The following is a 20,161-nucleotide window of genomic DNA, read 5'->3' as shown; positions in this document are numbered from 1 at the left end:
ACGTGCCGAAGCGCCACTCAGTGTCGCATTGGAGGCGATTTTAACCTGTAATTGAACATTTGCGATGACAGTGGTACAGTGTCGACTTTCAATGTGGGGTCATAATTTGGATCTCTATGTTTACAAAAATGTCCAACTAAATAAGTCGCATTACATGTCCGTCCAATTAGCTAAATGTCGAACTAATTATAAATTACTGTACTTTCAATCTGGAAACAATTTAAGAATTGATGAAAATTGTATAATGAGGAAAGTCCCCAACTATCAATAAGCTCAGAACAACTGCCAAATTCACATACTCATCATATCCTGGCAAACAAATTATGAAAAAATCAATTTGTGTTTTATTATTATTTTGGATAATGTTTTAGAAAGCATTGAACTGTATTTCCTAAACTCTTTCTTGGAAGGTTTAATGGCTCTGAAAAGCGCCTTGCTTTATGGAATGGTTCCAATTTAGAAAACTTAGTACTCGTGGTTTTGAAAAAAGCCATTTCGAACGCCCTCGATGCCGCCTTGTTCTGGATTTGCCACCAAAGCAGTTTGTATAAAGATCAAACTTTTTTCTTCTGCTACCAGCTGCCGTTTTGCGATTGCGTTTGCCACTCGCCACTCGTTGCAACTGCCTGTTGTTGTCATGATGTCCACCGAACCGAATGTGTTCTGTTCCGAATGCGGGTTTTCTTATCGTCGCGAGCAGCTTTGCCAGCTAACTCGATCACTTCGGCGGCCGAAACTATATAACGCCGGCTAGGTGGACTGGTGCACTGGTACTAACGCGCTCGTCCTAGCTACCCTTGCGGGGAACTCCAGATCAACACGGTTCGAGCGGGATTTTGCTTTTCCCTTTACTTTTCCTCCTTTACCATGTCCAGACATGGCTGCTTGGGTTGGTTTGTTGATGTGTTGTGATGCGAACCGATGTGGTGTACGGTTTGAATGAGAATGATCGTTACGGCAGCGGAGCGGGGATTTTTAAGCTGACTGGCTGGCTCGAGAATTACGCATGTGTGAGACTGCGACCAATGTTTCGTTCATTTTGACGTAGGACTACGTCTAACCGGAAGATATAGGGGGTGAAATGGAAATCTAGGCACTGAACAAGTAGGAAAAAATGCAAGATTTGTAACGCTTATAACTCGGGCATTTCTCAATAGATCGCAAAGGTTTTTGCATCAATTGATAGGAAATATATCTACGCATTTATCATAACAAATAACATTTCATTTTTCTTGAGATAAATAATTGAATAATTGTGAAATATCAAGCATTGTCCAAATGCACTATGTGCCCATTTTTGATTGGTCCATTTTGTGCTCCTCAAATCGTACCGACCAAAACGGGCAACCAGAGCAGCAGCGAAATAGAATGAAGCACGATTGGAAAGGAAAAAGAAAAAAAAATGAACGAAACATTGGTCGCAGTCTCACACATGCGTAATTCTCGAGCCAGCCAGTCAGCTTAAAAATCCCCGCTCCGCTGCCGTTACGATCATTCTCATTCAAACCATACACCACATCAGTTCGCATCACAACACATCAACAAACCAACCAAGCAGCCATGTCTGGACATGGTAAAGGAGGAAAAGTGAAGGGAAAGGAATAATCCCGCTCGAACCGTGTTTAGTTTCGGCCGCCGAAGTGATCGAGTTAGCTGGCAAAGCTGCTCGCGACGATAAGAAAAACTGCATTCGGATCAGAACACATTCGGTGGACATCAAGACAACAGGCAGTTGCAGCGAGTGGCGAGTGGCAAACGCAATCGCAAAACGGCAGCAGGTAGCAGAAGAAAAAAGGTTTTCTTTTTACTTTGGTGGCAAATCCAGAACAAGACGGCATCGAGGGCGTTCGAAATGGTTTTTTCAAAACCACGAGTACAAAGTTTTCTAAATTGGAACCATTCCATAAAACAAGGCGCTTATCAGGGCCATTAAACCTTTCAAAAAAGAGTTTACGAAATACAGTGCTTTCTAAAATAATATCCAAAATAATAATAAAACACAAATTGATTTTCTCATAATTTGTTTGCCAGGATCTGATGAGTATGTGAATTTGGCAGTTGTTCTGAGCTTATTGATAGTTGGGGACTTTCCTGATTATTCAATTTTCACCAATTCTTAAATTGTTTCCAGATTGAAAGTACAGTAATTTACACTTATCTCGACATTTAGCTAATTAGACGGACATGTAATGCGACATATTTAGTCGGACATTTTTGTAAACATAGAGTTCGGGGTCCAAATTATGACCCCACATTGAAAGTCGACACTGTACCACTGTTATCGCAAATGTTCAATTACAGGTTAAAATTACCTCCAATCCGACACTGAGTGGTGGTAATGCGACGTGCCATTGAATGTAATTTACTGTACAATATTTCACAAGCTGGATGGGAAGAAATTTTCCAACTGTGAAAGCTGTGGCGAGTGGCAAACGCAATCGCTAAACAGAAAGTTTAGCCGAACAAGATGGGGATATCGAGTGATAACAAAACAATAAACTCTTGAGATTGAAGATAATTTTGTGAAAAGGACCCTTTTTAGCCTTCATGTGAATCCAACGAGCGAACAAATCGTAATGAATGTATTTTTTTGCCATCGCTGCCTTTTAACGCTCTTTCGTTCGTCTCGTTGGACTCGCCCCTTTGGCTTCTTCTTCTTCTTCTTCAATGGCACTAACGTTCCCAGAGGAACTTCGCCGTCTCAACGTAGTATTACTTGCGTCATTTTTATTAGTACTTAGTTGAGATTTCTATGCCAAATAACACGCCTTGAATGCATTCTGAGTGGCAAGCTCTAGAATACGCGTGATCACAGTGCAAGTCGGAGGAAATTTCTTTGACGAAAAATTCCCCCGACCAGAACGGGAATCGAACCCGAACACCCGGCATGTTAGTTATGACGCTAACCACTCGGCCACGGGAGCACGCCCCTTTGGCTGAGTCTGCCGATTTGTCTCTATCCTGTGAGCGTGTACCGCTAAAGTACAAAACGCGCGGATCCGCTGAAAAATATATCATTCTCTTTCAAACCGTAAATCAGTGTGGATGTATGGCATCATTTCACATCACATCGCAACGGATTGGTGCCGGAGCACCAGTATACCTAATAGCGGTTATAGAATTTCGGCCGCCGGAGTGCTCGAGTTGGTTTGCAAAGCTGCTCACGACAATAAGAAAACCCGCCTACAGAACAGAGCACATTCGGTTCGGAGGCAACAACTAGTTTCAGCGAGTGGCAAACGCAATCGCAAAACGGCAGCAGGTAGATGAAGGAAAAAGTTTGTTTATACAGACTGCTTTAGTGACAAAACCAGCCACCGTAAAACACCGCGCTTTTCAGGACCATTAAACCATTCAAAGAAAAGTTATTAAAAGTTATTCACAATACCAATGCATTCTAAAGTGACATAATATGACATATAATATAAACTGATTTATTTTGTTTATGCTTGTTCTTGATTGGTGGTTGGGGCCTTTTAAATTGATCATTCAGTTTTCACAAACCCATGCTTGGTTTCCGAATTAAAAGTGGCTTCAAATTACAACACATTGTATGCAGCATGGCATTAACGAATTTTCTCGGTAGCAAGAACTGCTTTCTTTGGTTGATAACTGATGTTGAAAATTGACTGACGTTACATCTGCATTGTATAGAAAATTAACTAAGGAGCAACATGATGAGCTATGTATTTCCTGCTGCTCTGTTCTTATTTTAAAGGACTTTAATCCGAAGGTCATCCGTCCCTGTATTTATTGTTGGTTTTTCAGAACGCTTCTAGCTCGTTTATTTCTCGACAGATCGTAGAGTTCGTCTCCAAAACCTCAGTTCTTTTTCATTTTTATTTACTTTGTTTGCGGAGACTACAAATCTTACAATTCATTCGTCTCCGAAACCACAGTTTAAGGTACGGTAATGTGCTCAATAGTGAAATAAATGATAGTGAATGAGCTGATAACCATCTATGCATTCCCTATCACAGCCATCATTTTTATTGTACGATATGTGTATAGGCCGAAAGATGCCCGCCGTTGAACATTTAATAAGTACAAAGCCTTCAGAAAAAACAAGAATCAAGTTTGTAAGAAAAACGCAAAAACACAACACCAAAGGTTCTTTTCAGAACCCCCAACATGTTCATGAAAAGTAAACAGTAAACTAATCCATTTTTCAGGTAGATAGGTAGGTATTCACGTAGGAGAAGAAAATAAAAAATATATTCGAAATATATATTTAGCAAAAGCTGTCCCCTTTGTATAGTCCTACGTCACTCCGGTTATGTCCCCGACATTACCCACCCGTCTTTTTTTTCTTTTTCCTTTCCAATCGTTCTTCATTCTATTTCGCTGCTGCTCTGGTTGCCCGTTTTGGTCGGTACGATTTGAGGAGCACAAAATGGACCAATCAAAAATGGGCACATAGTGCATTTTGACAATGCTTGATATTTCACAATTATTCAATTATTTATCTCATGAAAAATGAAATGTTATTCGTTATGATAGATGCGTAGATATATTTCCTATCAATTGATGCAAAAACCTTTGCGATCTATCGAGAAATGCTAGAGTTATAAGCGTTCCAAATCTTGCATTTTTCCCTACTTGTTCAGTGCCTAGATTTCCATTTCACCCCCTATATCTTCCGGTTAGCGTAGTCCCACGTCAAAAGAATGTCCAACGCTTCAAGACTAGTCCAGTATGTTGTAGTTAAAGGTGAAATCGCCAAGACATGGCATAAGGGAGCGAACTTGTTGATGCATATCTTGTGGTTGTGCGGTGGATGTATCGCAGATTCGGTAGCAAGAAACATGCGTTAGCTACAAAATATTTTTAAAAAATGATTAATGCTTAAATTGGAAGATATTATCGAATAGCGACAATTTACATTTTATATAAGTGCCTTGAATCATCACTGTTCCGTCTGCTGGGAACTGTGGGGTGGACTATAATTTGATATGTTGCTCCACTTATGGAGGCAACGGGTGCGTGGAAGGAACATTCCTGTTCCTCACGCTTTATTTGACGGGTGGGAGCCCCTGTGGCTCCGCTCCGTGCTGTGAAAGCCCTAACATTTTGGGATGTGCTTTGGAAAGGGTTTGAATAGTGCGAAGTGAAAACATGATGGTTAATTACTATTTACATTTTGTACATCATTTAATATTCGAATTCACTCACATTTCTTATTTACACTTTTACAGTTGTATACATTGATGCGCATGCGAATGCGCCACTATTCTTCTGGTAGTGTTGCTGCTATCGATGTTGATACTATGCTGCTGCACTTGCTGCTACTGATGTGGCTTGCATTACGGTTGAAAATAGACTGATCTTCGCGCGTTCGGATGGCTTCTTTGACTCTCCTTCGCTTCGTGCCGAATGAGAAGGGGTGGTACTTGCGATTGGATGCGTTTTCCCTTCCGTACGTTTCTTGGACGGAACAATCACAATAGATCAAAATAGTAGTCGCAGTGGTTCAATGCTTTCACAGAAGAAAAAGTGCGTCGAATTTGTTTATGTTAGCAGGCTATTTGCACGTTGATTCTTTGTTGCAGCATGAGAGCTTCTTGGGAAATTTGTTGAAGTACACGCTACGGTTATGGGTTGGATGAATCTGCTGCTTTACCATCGTGTTGCGATACGATCATTGGCGACGTTAGCTGGTTCGAAAGTAATGGAACTAGCGGCATCTACTAAATATGTACAATAACTGATTAGTGCTTACATTGTGGGAAAAGTAGGGAAAATGTCGAAGAGCTTTGATTTACATAAACTAGATTGTGTTTTCCCTTCAGAATGCATGATGCTAGCTGGGTCTTTAATGGTCTGCATCATGAACTGCGGATTGTTGGCAAAAAAAACCTAGCTGTGTGGCTCGTGTTCATAAAGTAGCGATGAACAATTCGTGTTGTCCAGATGTTGGTGGTATGTCTTGACAAGTTTTCGGCTGCTCCTACTGCAAGTAGAAAAAAATCTAAAATTTGCTCAGTTTACCGATCCAAATACTTACCAAAAGATTTTTATTCTATCAGACGCTCCAACTGGAACAGATATAACAGGTTCATTGGAATAGAGATGGAATTTAAAACACAAAAATCTGTGTCTTCCCTGGTAAGTAGTGAAGTATTTTACTTGAAGCATATTCGATAGGCGGTTGAGTTTATTCAGCAAAACCGATGCACTGGAAAGAGCTGAACGGTGTGATGTGCGTCATCTACAAAATGTGTACAAAAGCTGATTAGTACTTACATTGTAGGAAAATGTCAAATAGCTTCGATTTACCAGAACTTAATTGTTCTCCATGCCTGTAGTGCGTTGAATTCGATGATGTTAGCTGGCTCTCTGAACCTAACCGTCTGCCTAATGAACTAAGGTCTGTTGGCAATAAAACTAAGCTTGGTGTACCTCGTGATCATGAAGCGGCTATGAACTGTGATGAAGGATGTTGGGTGTATATTTGGACGAGTTCGCGCTGTTCTATTGTTTTGCGAACGTGGTGTTCCGCAACCATGACCAGCACAGTAAGCCATCTATGAAGAAAACATAAGCTTTCCAAATAGTGCACATCTTAGAATATTGAACAACTTACCTCGTAAATCAGTGCTTGTAAAACAGAATTATAAAAATGAACACCCAAGCACCAGGCACAACAAATAAATAAAAATGTTAAACACCCAGAAACGTTTATTTTTGTTAAAATCTGAAATTATCCGGCGGATGGACTTTCGGATCGGGATAAATAAACACGAACACGATGAGTATACTCAGAGAAAAACTAACAACGTGTTTTATTAATAGCGGTTACGTTTGGAATGACAAAAGGAGAAAATAAACAGGAAGTCAATAATGACAGTTGCATGAGCGGTACATAAAGTGGGGGCATATCAGAGACGTAGATATTGTAGAGTTTGCATACTTAACACGCCCGCTCAAACGCTGCAATCTGTTAGTCCGAGGCAGTCTCGAAACTTCCTGAATGCTAGTGCAGGGAGGCTCTTGGTCAGAAAATCTGCTTGTTGCTTCGACGTTGGAACATAATCGACCCAAATATGATTAGCCTCCAGCAACTCACGAACGAAGAAATGCTTTACATCCAGATGTTTCAGACGTCCGGAATCCTTCGGGTTCGACGCGATCTTGATCGTTGATTGATTGTCCTCATAATAGGCAATCGGTCCCACCGGCTTGAATCCAAGATCTTCGAGTATTCTGACCATCCACTGGCCATGACAGGCAGCTGCACAAAGCGCGATTAGCTCGGCCTCGGTGGACGAGAGAGACACTGTAGCTTGCTTCTTCGCACTCCAGCTGACCGTTGCACCATAAACCTTAAAGAGAGCGCCCGATACAGACCGGCGATCGGTGACATCATTCGCCCAGTCGGCGTCCGTAAACGCTTCCAGCAGTGGCTCTGCTTCGCTGTCCTGGAAGACCAATCCGAGATCCAGTGTCCCTTTAATATAGCGTAGGACCCGTCGAAGATGGACCCAATGTTCCTCGTTAGGACACGCTTGGAACTGGCTAAAATAGTTCGCTGAAACCGCTAAGTCTGGCCGAGACGTCAGTGCGACATACATGACACAGCCAAATAGCTCACGGTACGGTTTGTCGGTCTTCTTCGACTCTATTCCCTTCGGTAGCTTCAGCCGATGCTCCATCGGCGTTGCGATTGGTCGGCAGTCCTGCATTTGGAACCGGTCTAGCAGGTTCTCCAAGTAGCGACACTGACTGATACGTGTTATCTTCTGTCGCAGATTCCGGTCAATCCGCATGCCGAGGAAATTCTTCACTTCGCCAACGTCTGTCATCTCGAATTCGGTTGAGAGGCAGCCCTTGATTTTGCCGATCAGCTCCTCTGACGCACTAGCGACAAGTACGTCATCCACGTAGATGACCAAGATGACTTGCTTCCGTCCTGATTCCTGGCGGTACAAACAGAGATCGTTCTGGCTTCTCACGAAACCCAAACGCACGACGAACTTATGAAAACGGTCGTTCCACCTTGCCGCCTGCTTCAATCCGTATAACGATTTATTTAAACGGCACACGAGACCGTTCTCCTCGCTGAACTCCTCCGGTTGACGCATGTAGATTTCTTCAGATAGATCGCCGTTGAGGAAGGCCGTCTTAACGTCCATTTGATGGACGACCCATTCTTCGTGATTCGCCAATGCCAAAACCGTACGCAACGTATCCATCCGAGCAACGGGAGAATACGTTTCGGTGTAATCAAACCCGTGCTTTTGGCTGAACCCTCTGGCAACCAATCTTACCTTGTACCTTGGTATCTCGTTCTCGTCGCTTTGCTTCACTTTAAAAACCCATTTACACGACACGGCACTTCGTCCCTTCGGAAGATTCACTAAGGTCCATGTCTCATTTTTCGCCAACGAGTCCATCTCTTCTTGCATGGCCTTCTTCCATAAAGGCCAATCTTCTCTCTTCCGTAGTTCCGACACTGATTCCGGTAGATTCTCAACATACGACACTGCATTCAACGCGAAACCGGCGTAGTCCACTTCATAGTCGCTATGCCACGATGGCGCATTACGGTTTCAGGTTGGTCGCCCATCCGATAAACTTTCATTTTCATCATCCGGAACACTATCTTCATCTTCGGAACAACTCGTAAAACGTTCTTCTCCGTCGTATTCACTGTCCGCTTCACCCAAGGTCACGGCTCTTGACTCGGCCTCGACCACATCGTGTTTTTCACTGTTATCAATTTCTAGTCCACTGACACGAATCACTGACACACCTTTCGACTTGGCTTTCGGTTTCTTCGCATTCTTTTCTCCGAATGCCTGCTGCTCCAGAAAATCGACATCGCGGGCCACCACGATCGATTCTTCATTAGGATCCCACACCAGATACCCATTGACCGCGTACCCCACGAAAAAGCCCTTCCACGCCTTCGCGTCTAGTTTCTTGCGGCGCTCCTGCGGAACGTGCACATAAACAGCACATCCAAATTTCCGAAGTTTGGATACATCCGGTCGCTTACCTTCCCAAAGCTCAGAAGGCGTCTTATCCGAATCAATCGCACTAGTAGGTGATCTGTTCACTAGATACGCAGCAGTTTGAACAGCCTGAACCCAGAATGACTTGTCTAGTTTAGCATCTTCAAGCATCGCACGAGCCCTCTCGATGACGGTACGGTTCATCCGTTCACTGGTTCCATTGAGCTCAGGGGTATATGGAACCGTCCACTGAATTTGAATTCCCTTTTTCCGGCAAAACGATTGGAATGCCTTGTTTTTATATTCCCCTCCGTTATCACACACGAACCGAGAAATCCGCGAACCAAATTTCGCTGTGACCAACGCTTCATAATGCACAAACCGATCGAACACCTCGTCTTTCGATTGCATCGGGAAAATCATTACAAAATGACTCCAATCGTCAATGAATGTTACGGAAAACCGTTCACCGTTCCGACCAACCGGTGTCACCGATCCACACACATCGGAGTGGACAACTTCCAACATTCGCGATGATCGTCTGCCTTCACGCGGGGGAAATGGTTTTCGCGTTTGTTTTGCGACAATACACGGCTCACAAAACACCTCACCTTTGTCCGATAAATTGCCATTCACGGGGCGCAAACCGTCAACCATGCCTTTATTAATAAGCTGTTCAAGCTGCTTCACGTTCAAGTGGCCAAACCTACGATGCCACAGCTCTAGGCCTTTAGTTATTCGACCACACGCCAACATCGAACCACTTTTACAGTTACCATCTTCGACCTGGTATAGGTCAAGCTCGTATAGCTTACCTCGTCGCGCACCAGTAGCTACGATTTCGGACCCGTTGTAGATATTCACTCGGCCCTTTTCAAACACAACTCGCATTCCTCGTTTTTCAACGTTCAGCACCGAAAAAAGATTGAACCGCAACGACGGAACGTACAGCACATTTGTAACAATACACGGAATTCGCTTACCGTTTACGACGGACTGCAGTTTTACCGTGCCGGAGTGATGTGCCACGAGTGACTGGCCATCCTTCGCCACCGCGATTTCCACCGGCTTCTTCAGAGGTTTCAACTCTTCGAACAGTTCCTTGTCCTTCACCAAGTGGTCCGAGCACCCGGAGTCTACGAACCACTGCACTGGTTGCCGATTCGGACAGACATCGTCATCACTTTTCCTCATAGTCACAAACAAAACTGCTTCACCGTCTGCCAAATTTGCAGTCGACTGTTTACGCGTCGCATTCTTCTTCTTATTTTTCGGGCACTCTGAAAGCTTGTGTCCTTCTTCGTGACAACCAAAGCATTTAAACGGCTTCTTCTTATTGTCACTTTTCTTCTTCGATCCCGAAAAAGCTGCCACCTCTACTTTTGGTGTGAACAATTCTACACCTGCGCTTGCACCGCACTGCTTTATTTCTTCGTCTAAGAGACGGCACTTAACGAATTCGAGGGACAAATTATCTTCTAGCATTGTCTCCAGTGCCGTCACAACGGTAGAATAAGCTGGCCCCAGCGTTACAAGCAAGTGGCAAATCACATCCACTTCGTCGATGGTAGCGCCCGTACCTCGGTACTCCCTCACCAGGCGATCGAACCGGAGAAAATGATCTTTTAGGCAACCGTTTCCCAACCGCAACGATAGCATCTGTCGTTTTAAGTGCATCCGGCTGGCGATGCTTTTCCGCTCGAAGACGCGGACCAAAGCGTCCCAAATCTCCTTCGGTGTTCGCTTCTCCTGCACGTATTCCAACTGGGAATCGTGTATGCGAGACACCAACAATGATTTGCACTTTTTGTCCCTCTTCGCCCGTTTCTCGCGCTTCGCCTGCTTCGCAATTTTTACGTCGTTGCTATCGCCCACTGCATCCTGCAGTTCCTCCAAATCAGCGGCCTTCGATTCCACGCACTCGAGGAGATCATACTCCTCCAACAATACACGCATCCGGAACTTCCATGCGGTAAAGTTTGACCCGTCGAAAAGCGGGAGCATAAACCGCTCGGTCTTCTCTTCATCTGCCATAATTTCACTTAGCACTCGCGGTTAACGTTACTGGGCACCGTAACCTGAAATTATCCGGCGGATGGACTTTCGGATCGGGATAAATAAACACGAACACGATGAGTATACTCAGAGAAAAACTAACAACGTGCTTTATTATTAGCGGTTACGTTTGGAATGACAAAAGGAGAAAATAAACAGGAAGTCAATAATGACAGTTGCATGAGCGGTACATAAAGTGGGGGCATATCAGAGAATATCTAGAGTTTGCATACTTAACAAAATCAAACGCTTTGAAAATTGAAAGGTACAAAATTTCAAACGCTTGTGACAGTATGTATGCACTTACGAATCAGCAATCCCCCTCCCGCTTTTTTTTGTAAACAATCCCCTCTCATACTCCTCGCTTCTCACCACTCTCCTCGCCAACTTACTGAAGATACGGACTCACCTAGGTAGTGCGGACTGAATCAAAACGGCTGTCAAAAAAGATCCAATTGAAATGTCAAAAAAGATCCAACGATCAGGAGTGTTATTTTTCTTATGATAATCAACACTATAAAAAAGGTATTGTTATCAAAGGCAAAAATAATTAAACTTTTAAGATGAACGAATTACATTTTTCCGTCAATTGTTTAATCGACCATTGCATTTCTGAAAGAGCATCTCATATTGCAAGGCATCAGAACTTGATATAATATCATAACCTACGAATAACGCTTAGTTCACTCCAAGATTTTAATGTGGGAGCCAAATTCGACATTGGCGAGTTTTGATACATACATACATATCAATAGTGAAATGTTTTGGGGACGTTTTTTTTCTAACGTCGGTGAAAACAGCTTTGCTAATGAAGCTGGCCAAATGAAATCCACGTAATTATGATCCGCTAGTGCTGGTGATTAATGTAACGGTGAAGCAATCTGCGCTTCGTGTTGATGATGGACTTAATCTTCTGAGTCAACTACCGGCTTAATAGTGGAGAAGGCATTACGGTTTCTCACGAGGTTTCCTTTCCGGTTGAAATGTAACGATGTATTTGTATCAAAATAATCCTGAAAATATGTACGAAAGGTTTGCTACACTTTTGGTTTTCAATAATTCAAATATCGTACTTACTCCACAGATACGGGAACCATTATTCGGAACTAGTTTGTCATCTCCGCAAAAATCGACCCAGCGCGTCTGTAAAAACGTTTCTGAACGCGTTTGTAAAAACGTTTCACTCGTATTCAGGCAGCCTTCACTGAGTAACGCATTTTTAATGTCCACTTTCCCAGGTATAATATTTTTCCGAACGAAATAAAAACAAACGAAGTCAAAGTCACGTAAATGTTTACTCCTGCGTTTTGAAAACATTCGATGAAAAGTGGAACGAAGAGATGCCAGATGATTTTTAAAAAAATATCTGTAAACATATGTGAAAGTCTGTTAAAAATGTGGAAATGTCTGTTAAAGTTACGGATCTGTAGAAATGTCTCTTAACGTTGATTCTCACAGATTCATTAATACTTTGTACATCGCAATGCACGTAAGATTGTTTTTTGTATATTCTTGTATACTTTGTATATGTGTATTTTGCATATATACAGCCATTCCATGTCAAATCGATATAGTGGTTCTCAGATTATGATGAAAAGTGGTAGTTTTGTTCTTTATCGCAAAATATTAGACCCGTATTTTTTAATTTTTTCGTTAGGATGACCATTTCCATTTTAGGGTGGTCCGAAAAATCTTTTGTTTTTCCCCACTGAACCGATTATCGACACATCTAATTGAAGCCAATTAGCTAGCTCTTTATTAAAAAAATATTGAACTCGCAAAAAAATGGATTTTATTTTCGTAATGATCGATTGTAGTTGTTTTTTACTGTTTTCGTGGCTTTGGACTAGAGGGTTCTATATTTTTTCATATTTTTCTAGAAAGCTGAGGATGTTTTACATGACATATTTCGGTTTCAGAGACAATATTTTTTCATTTTTGAGATATAGTTTTTCAAAGTTAACCGGTGGTCCGAAAAATCATGTTTCCCATTGAGAACCACTTTATCGATTTGACATGGAATGGCTGTATGTATACTAGCTGACCCGGCTAACTTCGTCCCACACAACATTATTGTTTTGATATGAATTCGTTAAAACGAATTCCTAAACTTTTTCTTATCATAGCATTGTTCTATGGGCAGAATACAACAAATACAACAAAATGTCGGGACGACTCAAAAGGGACCTTTCCTTAATCGGAATTGGCGATTAACAACACACTTGGCCTTCCATTTTTATTTATATAGATATATGGATAGATAGAAGATATGGGAATTCGTTGTTTTGCCTGAAAAACCATTTCCACTTTTGAACAAAGATCAACTTCGCTAGCGCAAATATCGAATGGACTAACAACGCTTATCACGCTGTAATTTTCGGTCATATGGGAATTCAATTTTCCGACATTCCTTCAGATTTTTCCGAAAATTTTCCGATTTTGCTCTCCACTATATTGATCTACGGGAAGAGATGAATACAAAAAAATAAAGGCTAAAATCGGACCATCCCTTTTTCGGGTTTTCCGCTTACGAATAGATTTGGCCTCCATTTTTATTTATATAGATAGATATAGGCTAACAGTGCGAGGTTGAAGGGATGCTTAAGGACTGGAAAGAAACGGTCTCCGTTATCGCTTGGATGTAGTCAATCTTAATATTTCTCAAAGATGTTCAGTTAGGGCTTTGAGAATCAACTCATTGTCGTTTGCTCAAAAGATACCCCTCTAGGAGAGTCATTTTTAAGGAAATTAGCAACATGTGCCATCCGCATATTTGCTAGAAAATGATTTGCTGGGCGCCGGCAGCGCTAATTCGGTTTACTTGGTTTGTGTACAAGGACGTGTACAGGCTATTGTTACCGAACAAAACACCAACAGAATGCAAAAGATACGAAGTACTGTCATCGGCCACTGAGCGATGCTATGCTCACGACATCACTGCGGTGCGACCTATTTTGAGCACATAACCACTGTCGTTACGCCGGGCGGCAAAATGATAATGAATGACTCAAAAAATAGGACTAACGTCATGTGTATTGATATAAACTGAATATAAAAACTTTTTATGTATTAAAACTATGAAAAATGTCATACAGTGAGTAAAATATTGTGATTTGATGAATACCTAGCAAACATTAAATCGCATAACAAGCGTATATATAACATCATATGCCCTAAAATTTGGTTGGCATATGCATGCAAAAGTGGAGGCCATATACATACATGACAAATGCTCACCGAATTTGTTTGGATGAATATGCAACTTTGACCGGCTATAATAGCGATTATGTTGAAATTGAATTGCGATCTAGTATGAATATATTCATGAATTGTCAAAGCACCAAATACGACTTTTGCCATACTCATATACGATTTATTAAAGACATAGAAACAAAAACAAATGGCCCAAAATATTTTCGTGAAATGTTTATTATAGCCTCACAAATCGCCATTTTTATATATGAGTATTTATGTTTGTAGAAATAATAATTATTTGATTGACTTGTGTTGGGAGTAGAATATGAATGTTTAAAATGGCACAGATTGATGTTTGGTGAAAACTGCTCCGATGTGGGTTCGAACTCCGGTCGTCTGAATTATCATCCACCAGCTGTATCGCGCGGCTATCTGAAATTTAATTCAACAGCGGTTAAAACTTTCGAGTGCATCAGCATTTCATTGACATTTAAATATGATGTAAACTGTTCTTTCTTAGGATCTAATATGATTTACTGTTTCATGATTTTCTTCAGCATGCAACACGATTTACTACAGTACTGAATCGATTTAAATTATACGCTTATACGACACACAAACTGCATCAGCGTAATATACGCATATGATGCGGATTAAATATATTTTACGACAATGTACATCATAAAATTGATGTTGCGAATTGCGACTTAATTTGATAATGGTATATAAAATCGAGTTTTTACATTTTATGCGATTTCAAATATACACGATGCATACTTTGATTGATATTATATGCGATTATGATTTATTCGGATTTCTTGTAAGACTTGGCACGTGCATAATTATACGATTTAATGTTTGCTGGGTAGAGCCTCTCATTTTTCAGAAACCTGTGAAATATTGTTATATCCAAAAAGTCTGCAACAAAAATAAAACATTGATGGGTCTGAGCCTAGGGGCACGGACGGGATCTTGACATAGGCCTGTGTTTGTGTGTAGTAATTGCATTTGAATTGATTTTTTTTATTGTTCAAAATTTGTATTTTTTTCTATTTGGATACACCAAATGGAAGCCCTGAAACTGAACTTGTATCCTTTACGGATTAGATGAGATAACGTGGTAGAATCCAAAACCACATTCTATTCAATAATGTGCACATCATCATTTATCATTTTTAAACACAAGTCTAAATAGTTAAGATCTTCATAAATATAAGCCTAATCCAAGTAAATCTATGACTACAAAAATGTGTTAAGGATAATAATAGCATTTACTCCTTCGTTGTCACGTTACCATTATTTGTAGGGGGTTGTAATAACATTATGGCCAGGTGATGTATATTGAGTATCCTATTGGGTGCTCTCTTGGGAAGTTCGTGTAGTTGCTGTAGTGAACTGATCTCATTGGATGCTGAGTTCTGCTTAAGTATAGAAAAGGGAAAGGAGAATGGGCAAGTGCATTCGAGCTTCTAAGGAAGACATATATAGAGAACATAATATTACGATCGCGACTACTCAAGATGTTATAATCTGATATGCGTGAGTGTACCCTTTCGAATTTCTGAATCATCAGCCAGTTAAATTCATTTATTGTATTTTTTACGTAACCAAACAACATGCTCGATATTATGAAATCCTTGACCACAATCACATAAATTGTTAGTAGCAAGACCTACACGATAAAGACGTTAATTGAGCCCGAATTGATTGAACTTTGAGGATAATAGAGTAAAACTATCTTCCAAGATTATACTTTCATTGATTCTGCCAACAATAAATGCCTGTTTGTTCGAAAATGGAGAATAGCTTGTGATACGCCCGACTCACATTGTGAGCTAACGCCCGAATGTAGCCGTCGGGGAGGAAAGCGAGTGGTTAGTGCAATCGAAAAAACATAACCATTTTAATAGTCAAATTGTTTTGCTATATTTGTTTATTTCAAGCAATAAAATACTGGATAAATTTCCTGTTTAATGGTATATAACACAATATATGTCACAATAACGATTTTGAGTATTATGCGTTTGAAAACACTTAATGAATCATTATATTTTTTGTAGAGTGAACCCCCTATATAAAAATCAAAGACATAGCCCCATGTCAAAAGTATTTTACAGATATGTCTGTAAATTTACAAACATATATGTAAATCTGGCATCTCTGGTGGTCTGAGAATTTATTGCAAGAAATCGCTTGAAAAAATGCATGAATTTGCTTGAAAATGAAGTGGATTGAGTCCGCACCACTTAGGGACTCACTTTAGTAATACTTCTATACATCTTGCGCTTAACAATAAACGTCATCAAAAGAATAACAACTAGTCGTGTCCAAGAAGGTGGAGTTAACAGGTGGCTCGTAATTTACACTATTTAGAAAAGACGTATGAGGAATGGTTTGGATTTGTTTATGTTATTACTTACGTTGGTATGGTTACATTTGGATACCATCTATGTAAATAAATTCAAACTTACGGGATATGTCCGAACGGCAATTCTGACATTACGTTTTACCTTCCACTTCATTTTCCTTGGTCGTGTCTTCTCATTTCTAATATGTGTCCGAAAAGTATTTGTTAAAGTTCCTTGACCCGGACGAGAGTTTAGTGACTACTTTAGAAATATGTTGAGTGGTCCGAACTTTGTATATTTTAAGCGGCGATGAGGAAAAAGAAGAACCACTACGCGAGTGGAAGAAGTGCTAGTGGTGATAAAATAACAGTGTTGTATGCTGTGGGTATTGTGCGAGCCTCTGGTAGCTTGCTAAGCTGTGAGCGCCGAAGCAAAGAATTTTTTTCCGGCGGTGGTTCTATCCAAGGCGCCTAGAAGTATATCCTAAGGTGAGGCCGTTTCGTCACTAAGTTGGTTAGGGGAGCGGTATATGAAAACAGTACGAAAGAAAGCAGAAGGGGAGTTATTTGCTTGAAATGTGAAAGAGACAGACTGATCACAAGCGAGCTTGAGCACAAGCGTATTGTGTATTGTTTACAAACAAAACACAGTAGACTTCCAAGATGGCTGAAAAGTGGTTTTAGCAAGTTGGCCCACCTTAGGATATACTTATAGGCGTCTTGGTTCTATCGGTATTCCCAGCAAACATTAAATCGTATAACTTTGCACATGATAAGTTACATATAAATTCGTATCAAATCACAATCGCATAAAATATCAATCAAAATATCCATCATGTATATCTAAACTCGCATAAAATGCAAAAACACGATTTTCCATGTCATCAATGGATTGAGTGGTAATATTGTCGGATCAAATCGCATATCAGTCCAGAAAACATCGCATATCGTTATATACGGCTTTATATGCGTACAAAATATGGCATATACGTATATCGCCTCCACTTTTGCGTGTATATGCTAGTTATATGCATCATATATCATACAAATGTGTCTTGGTTGTATGTATATCGCCTCCGATTATACCCAGCAAACATTAAATCGTATAACTTTGCACATGATAAGTCACATATAATTTCGTATCAAATCACAATCGCATAAAATATCAATCAAAATATCGATCATATATATCTAAAATCGCATAAAATGCAAAAACACGATTTTCCATGTCATCGATGGATTGAGTGGTAACGTTGTCGTATCAAATCGCATATCAGTCCAAAAAGCATCGCATATCGTTATATACGGCTTTATATGCGTACAAAATATGGCATATACGTATATCGCCTCCACTTTTGTGTGTATACCCAGCAAACATTAAATCGCACAACAAGCGTATATATATCATCATATGCCCTAAAATTTGGTTGGCATATAATGCGCCTAACTGGCATATGCATGCAAAAGTGGAGGCCATATACATACATGGCAAATGCTTACCGAATTTGTTTGGATGAATATGCAACTTTGACCGGCTATAATAGCGACTTGTGCCCTACTCATATACGATTTATTACAGACATAGAAAAAAAAACAAATGGCGCAAAATATTTTCGTGAAATGTTTATTATAGCCTCATTTTTATATATGAGTATTTATGTTTGTAGAAATAATAATTGTTTGATTGACTTGTGTTGGGAGTGGAATTGAATGTTTAAAATGGCACAGATTGATGTTTGGTGAAAACTGCTCCGATATGGGTTCGAACTCCGGTCGTCTGGATTATCATCCACCAGCTATCTCGCGCGGCTATCTGATATTTAATTCAACAGCGGTTAAAACTTTCGAGTGCATCAGCATTTCATTGACATTTCAATATGATGTAATATGCCCTTTATTAGGATCTAATATGATTTACTGTTTCATGATTTTCTTCAGCATGCAACACGAATTACTACAGTACTGAATCGATTTAAATTATACGCTTATACGACACACAAACTGCATCAGCGTAATATACGCATATGATGCGGATTAAATATATTTTACGACAATGTACATCATAAAATTGATGTTTATTATACCGATATGCGACTTAATTTGATAATGGTATATAAAATCGAGTTTTTACATTTTATGCGATTTCAAATATTCATGATACATACTTTGATTGATATTATATGCGATTATGATTTATTCGGATTTCTTGTAAGACTTGGCACGTGCAAAATTATACGATTTAATGTTTGCTGGGTATGCTAGTTATCTGCATCATATATCATACAAATGTGTCTTGGTTGTATGTATATCGCCTCCAATTATAGCTATTCATACGACTTAATGTTTGCTGGGTAGCTATTCATACGACTTAATGTTTGCTGGGTTGTTGCGAACGCTCTAGTTGTTTCGTTTGCGGGCGCGTCCGTATATTCCGCGACGCTGCCTATTAAAATCATTTGCATTTGCATTCGCTAAGGGAAATCAGATTGCGATGACCTTCTTTCTTTTCCTGGTGCGATTTTCTCGTTGGTGCGAAGGCCAAAGCGAAGCGGTCTATGCTGGTACGCTGGGAGGTTCTGAATTGTTTGTTCTTCAAACACGGAGTAAAAATGTAATGATCTTATTTTTTTTGCGTAGAGCGGAGCTTTCGCACCCGGAAGTATCTAGTTGCATCCCCTCTCTTTTTGCTATCTGTATATGGTGTATGCCAAATGGTGAAGTATTGATTAATATAGGGGCATTTCTGCACCCCTAGAAAAAGTTTATCTGGGGGTGATCCGCACCCCCAGTCAACGCCACTGCACATGCCAATTTTTTATCATACCTGATAGTCTAGAACTGCAAAAACTTCTTGTTTAATAGAGTTAACAAAAGTTCGGCCGTTTCCGTGGTTAAAAATGTAAATATTATTTGAGATTAAATTCAAGCAAACATTCACCTCTAACATTGATGTCGCTACTACTCCAGACCGTATGGTCGCATCCTATGATTATTTTTTCAATAAATACGTTTATTTTGCTTAGAGGCGATTGAACTGAACAGTTTAAAGCGTTTAAAACAAAGAATCGAATGGAGTCGTTTATTTTTACAGCCTCAGTTACATAAGTTTAAAGAATCCGAATACTTAAATATATTTTCAAAACTATATATAAACAATTTTCTTAGCTCTATGGATAGTAAGGTGGAAAACCGATTACTCGCGGTGGACTCGAGTTTAGAAGGGTGGCATATTTTTATCAGGAAAAGGATGGGATACAAGGGAATTGTTACAATGTTGATGATTACGTCAATTCTTTAATCTATTCGTATATCTATTGTGTATTTACATTTCAATTCATTCTACTGTGTATAGCAAGCGGACCAATTTGTTCGTAAAGGAAGAAAATGAGGGTATAAGGATATGAGGACAATCACACACGAAGATCGATAGCTTCAAGAAAAGCATATATTTGGGACAAGTGATCAAGGTCTAACCGAGCCAACACATCTCTCACCGGCTATCTTCCATGGGCCCGAAGGGAGTTTTCTAAATTCGATCGACAAGATACACATCACACGACCAAACAACGTGCTTGATGTCGTGATAACCTTCGCCACAGACGCAAAGCTT

General features: G+C 40.3%; 1 long non-coding RNA gene across 1 annotated transcript; it reads right to left on the bottom strand.

The window, feature by feature from the left end:
* Positions 1 to 5,215: 5,215 nt before the first annotated feature.
* Positions 5,216 to 6,786, bottom strand: LOC129770951 (uncharacterized). Its single transcript, XR_008742242.1, has 4 exons — positions 6,584 to 6,786; positions 6,277 to 6,524; positions 6,005 to 6,208; positions 5,216 to 5,950 (listed from the first exon to the last, which is right to left on the bottom strand). It is a non-coding gene; the product is annotated as an uncharacterized LOC129770951 (long non-coding RNA).
* Positions 6,787 to 20,161: the final 13,375 nt, after the last annotated feature.

This window comes from Toxorhynchites rutilus, chromosome 2 (genome assembly GCF_029784135.1).
Source record: "Toxorhynchites rutilus septentrionalis strain SRP chromosome 2, ASM2978413v1, whole genome shotgun sequence".
Classification (NCBI taxonomy): domain Eukaryota; kingdom Metazoa; phylum Arthropoda; class Insecta; order Diptera; family Culicidae; genus Toxorhynchites; species Toxorhynchites rutilus.
The sequence above is the reverse complement of the archived record's forward strand: the minus strand, read 5'-3'. Positions and strand labels throughout refer to the sequence as shown.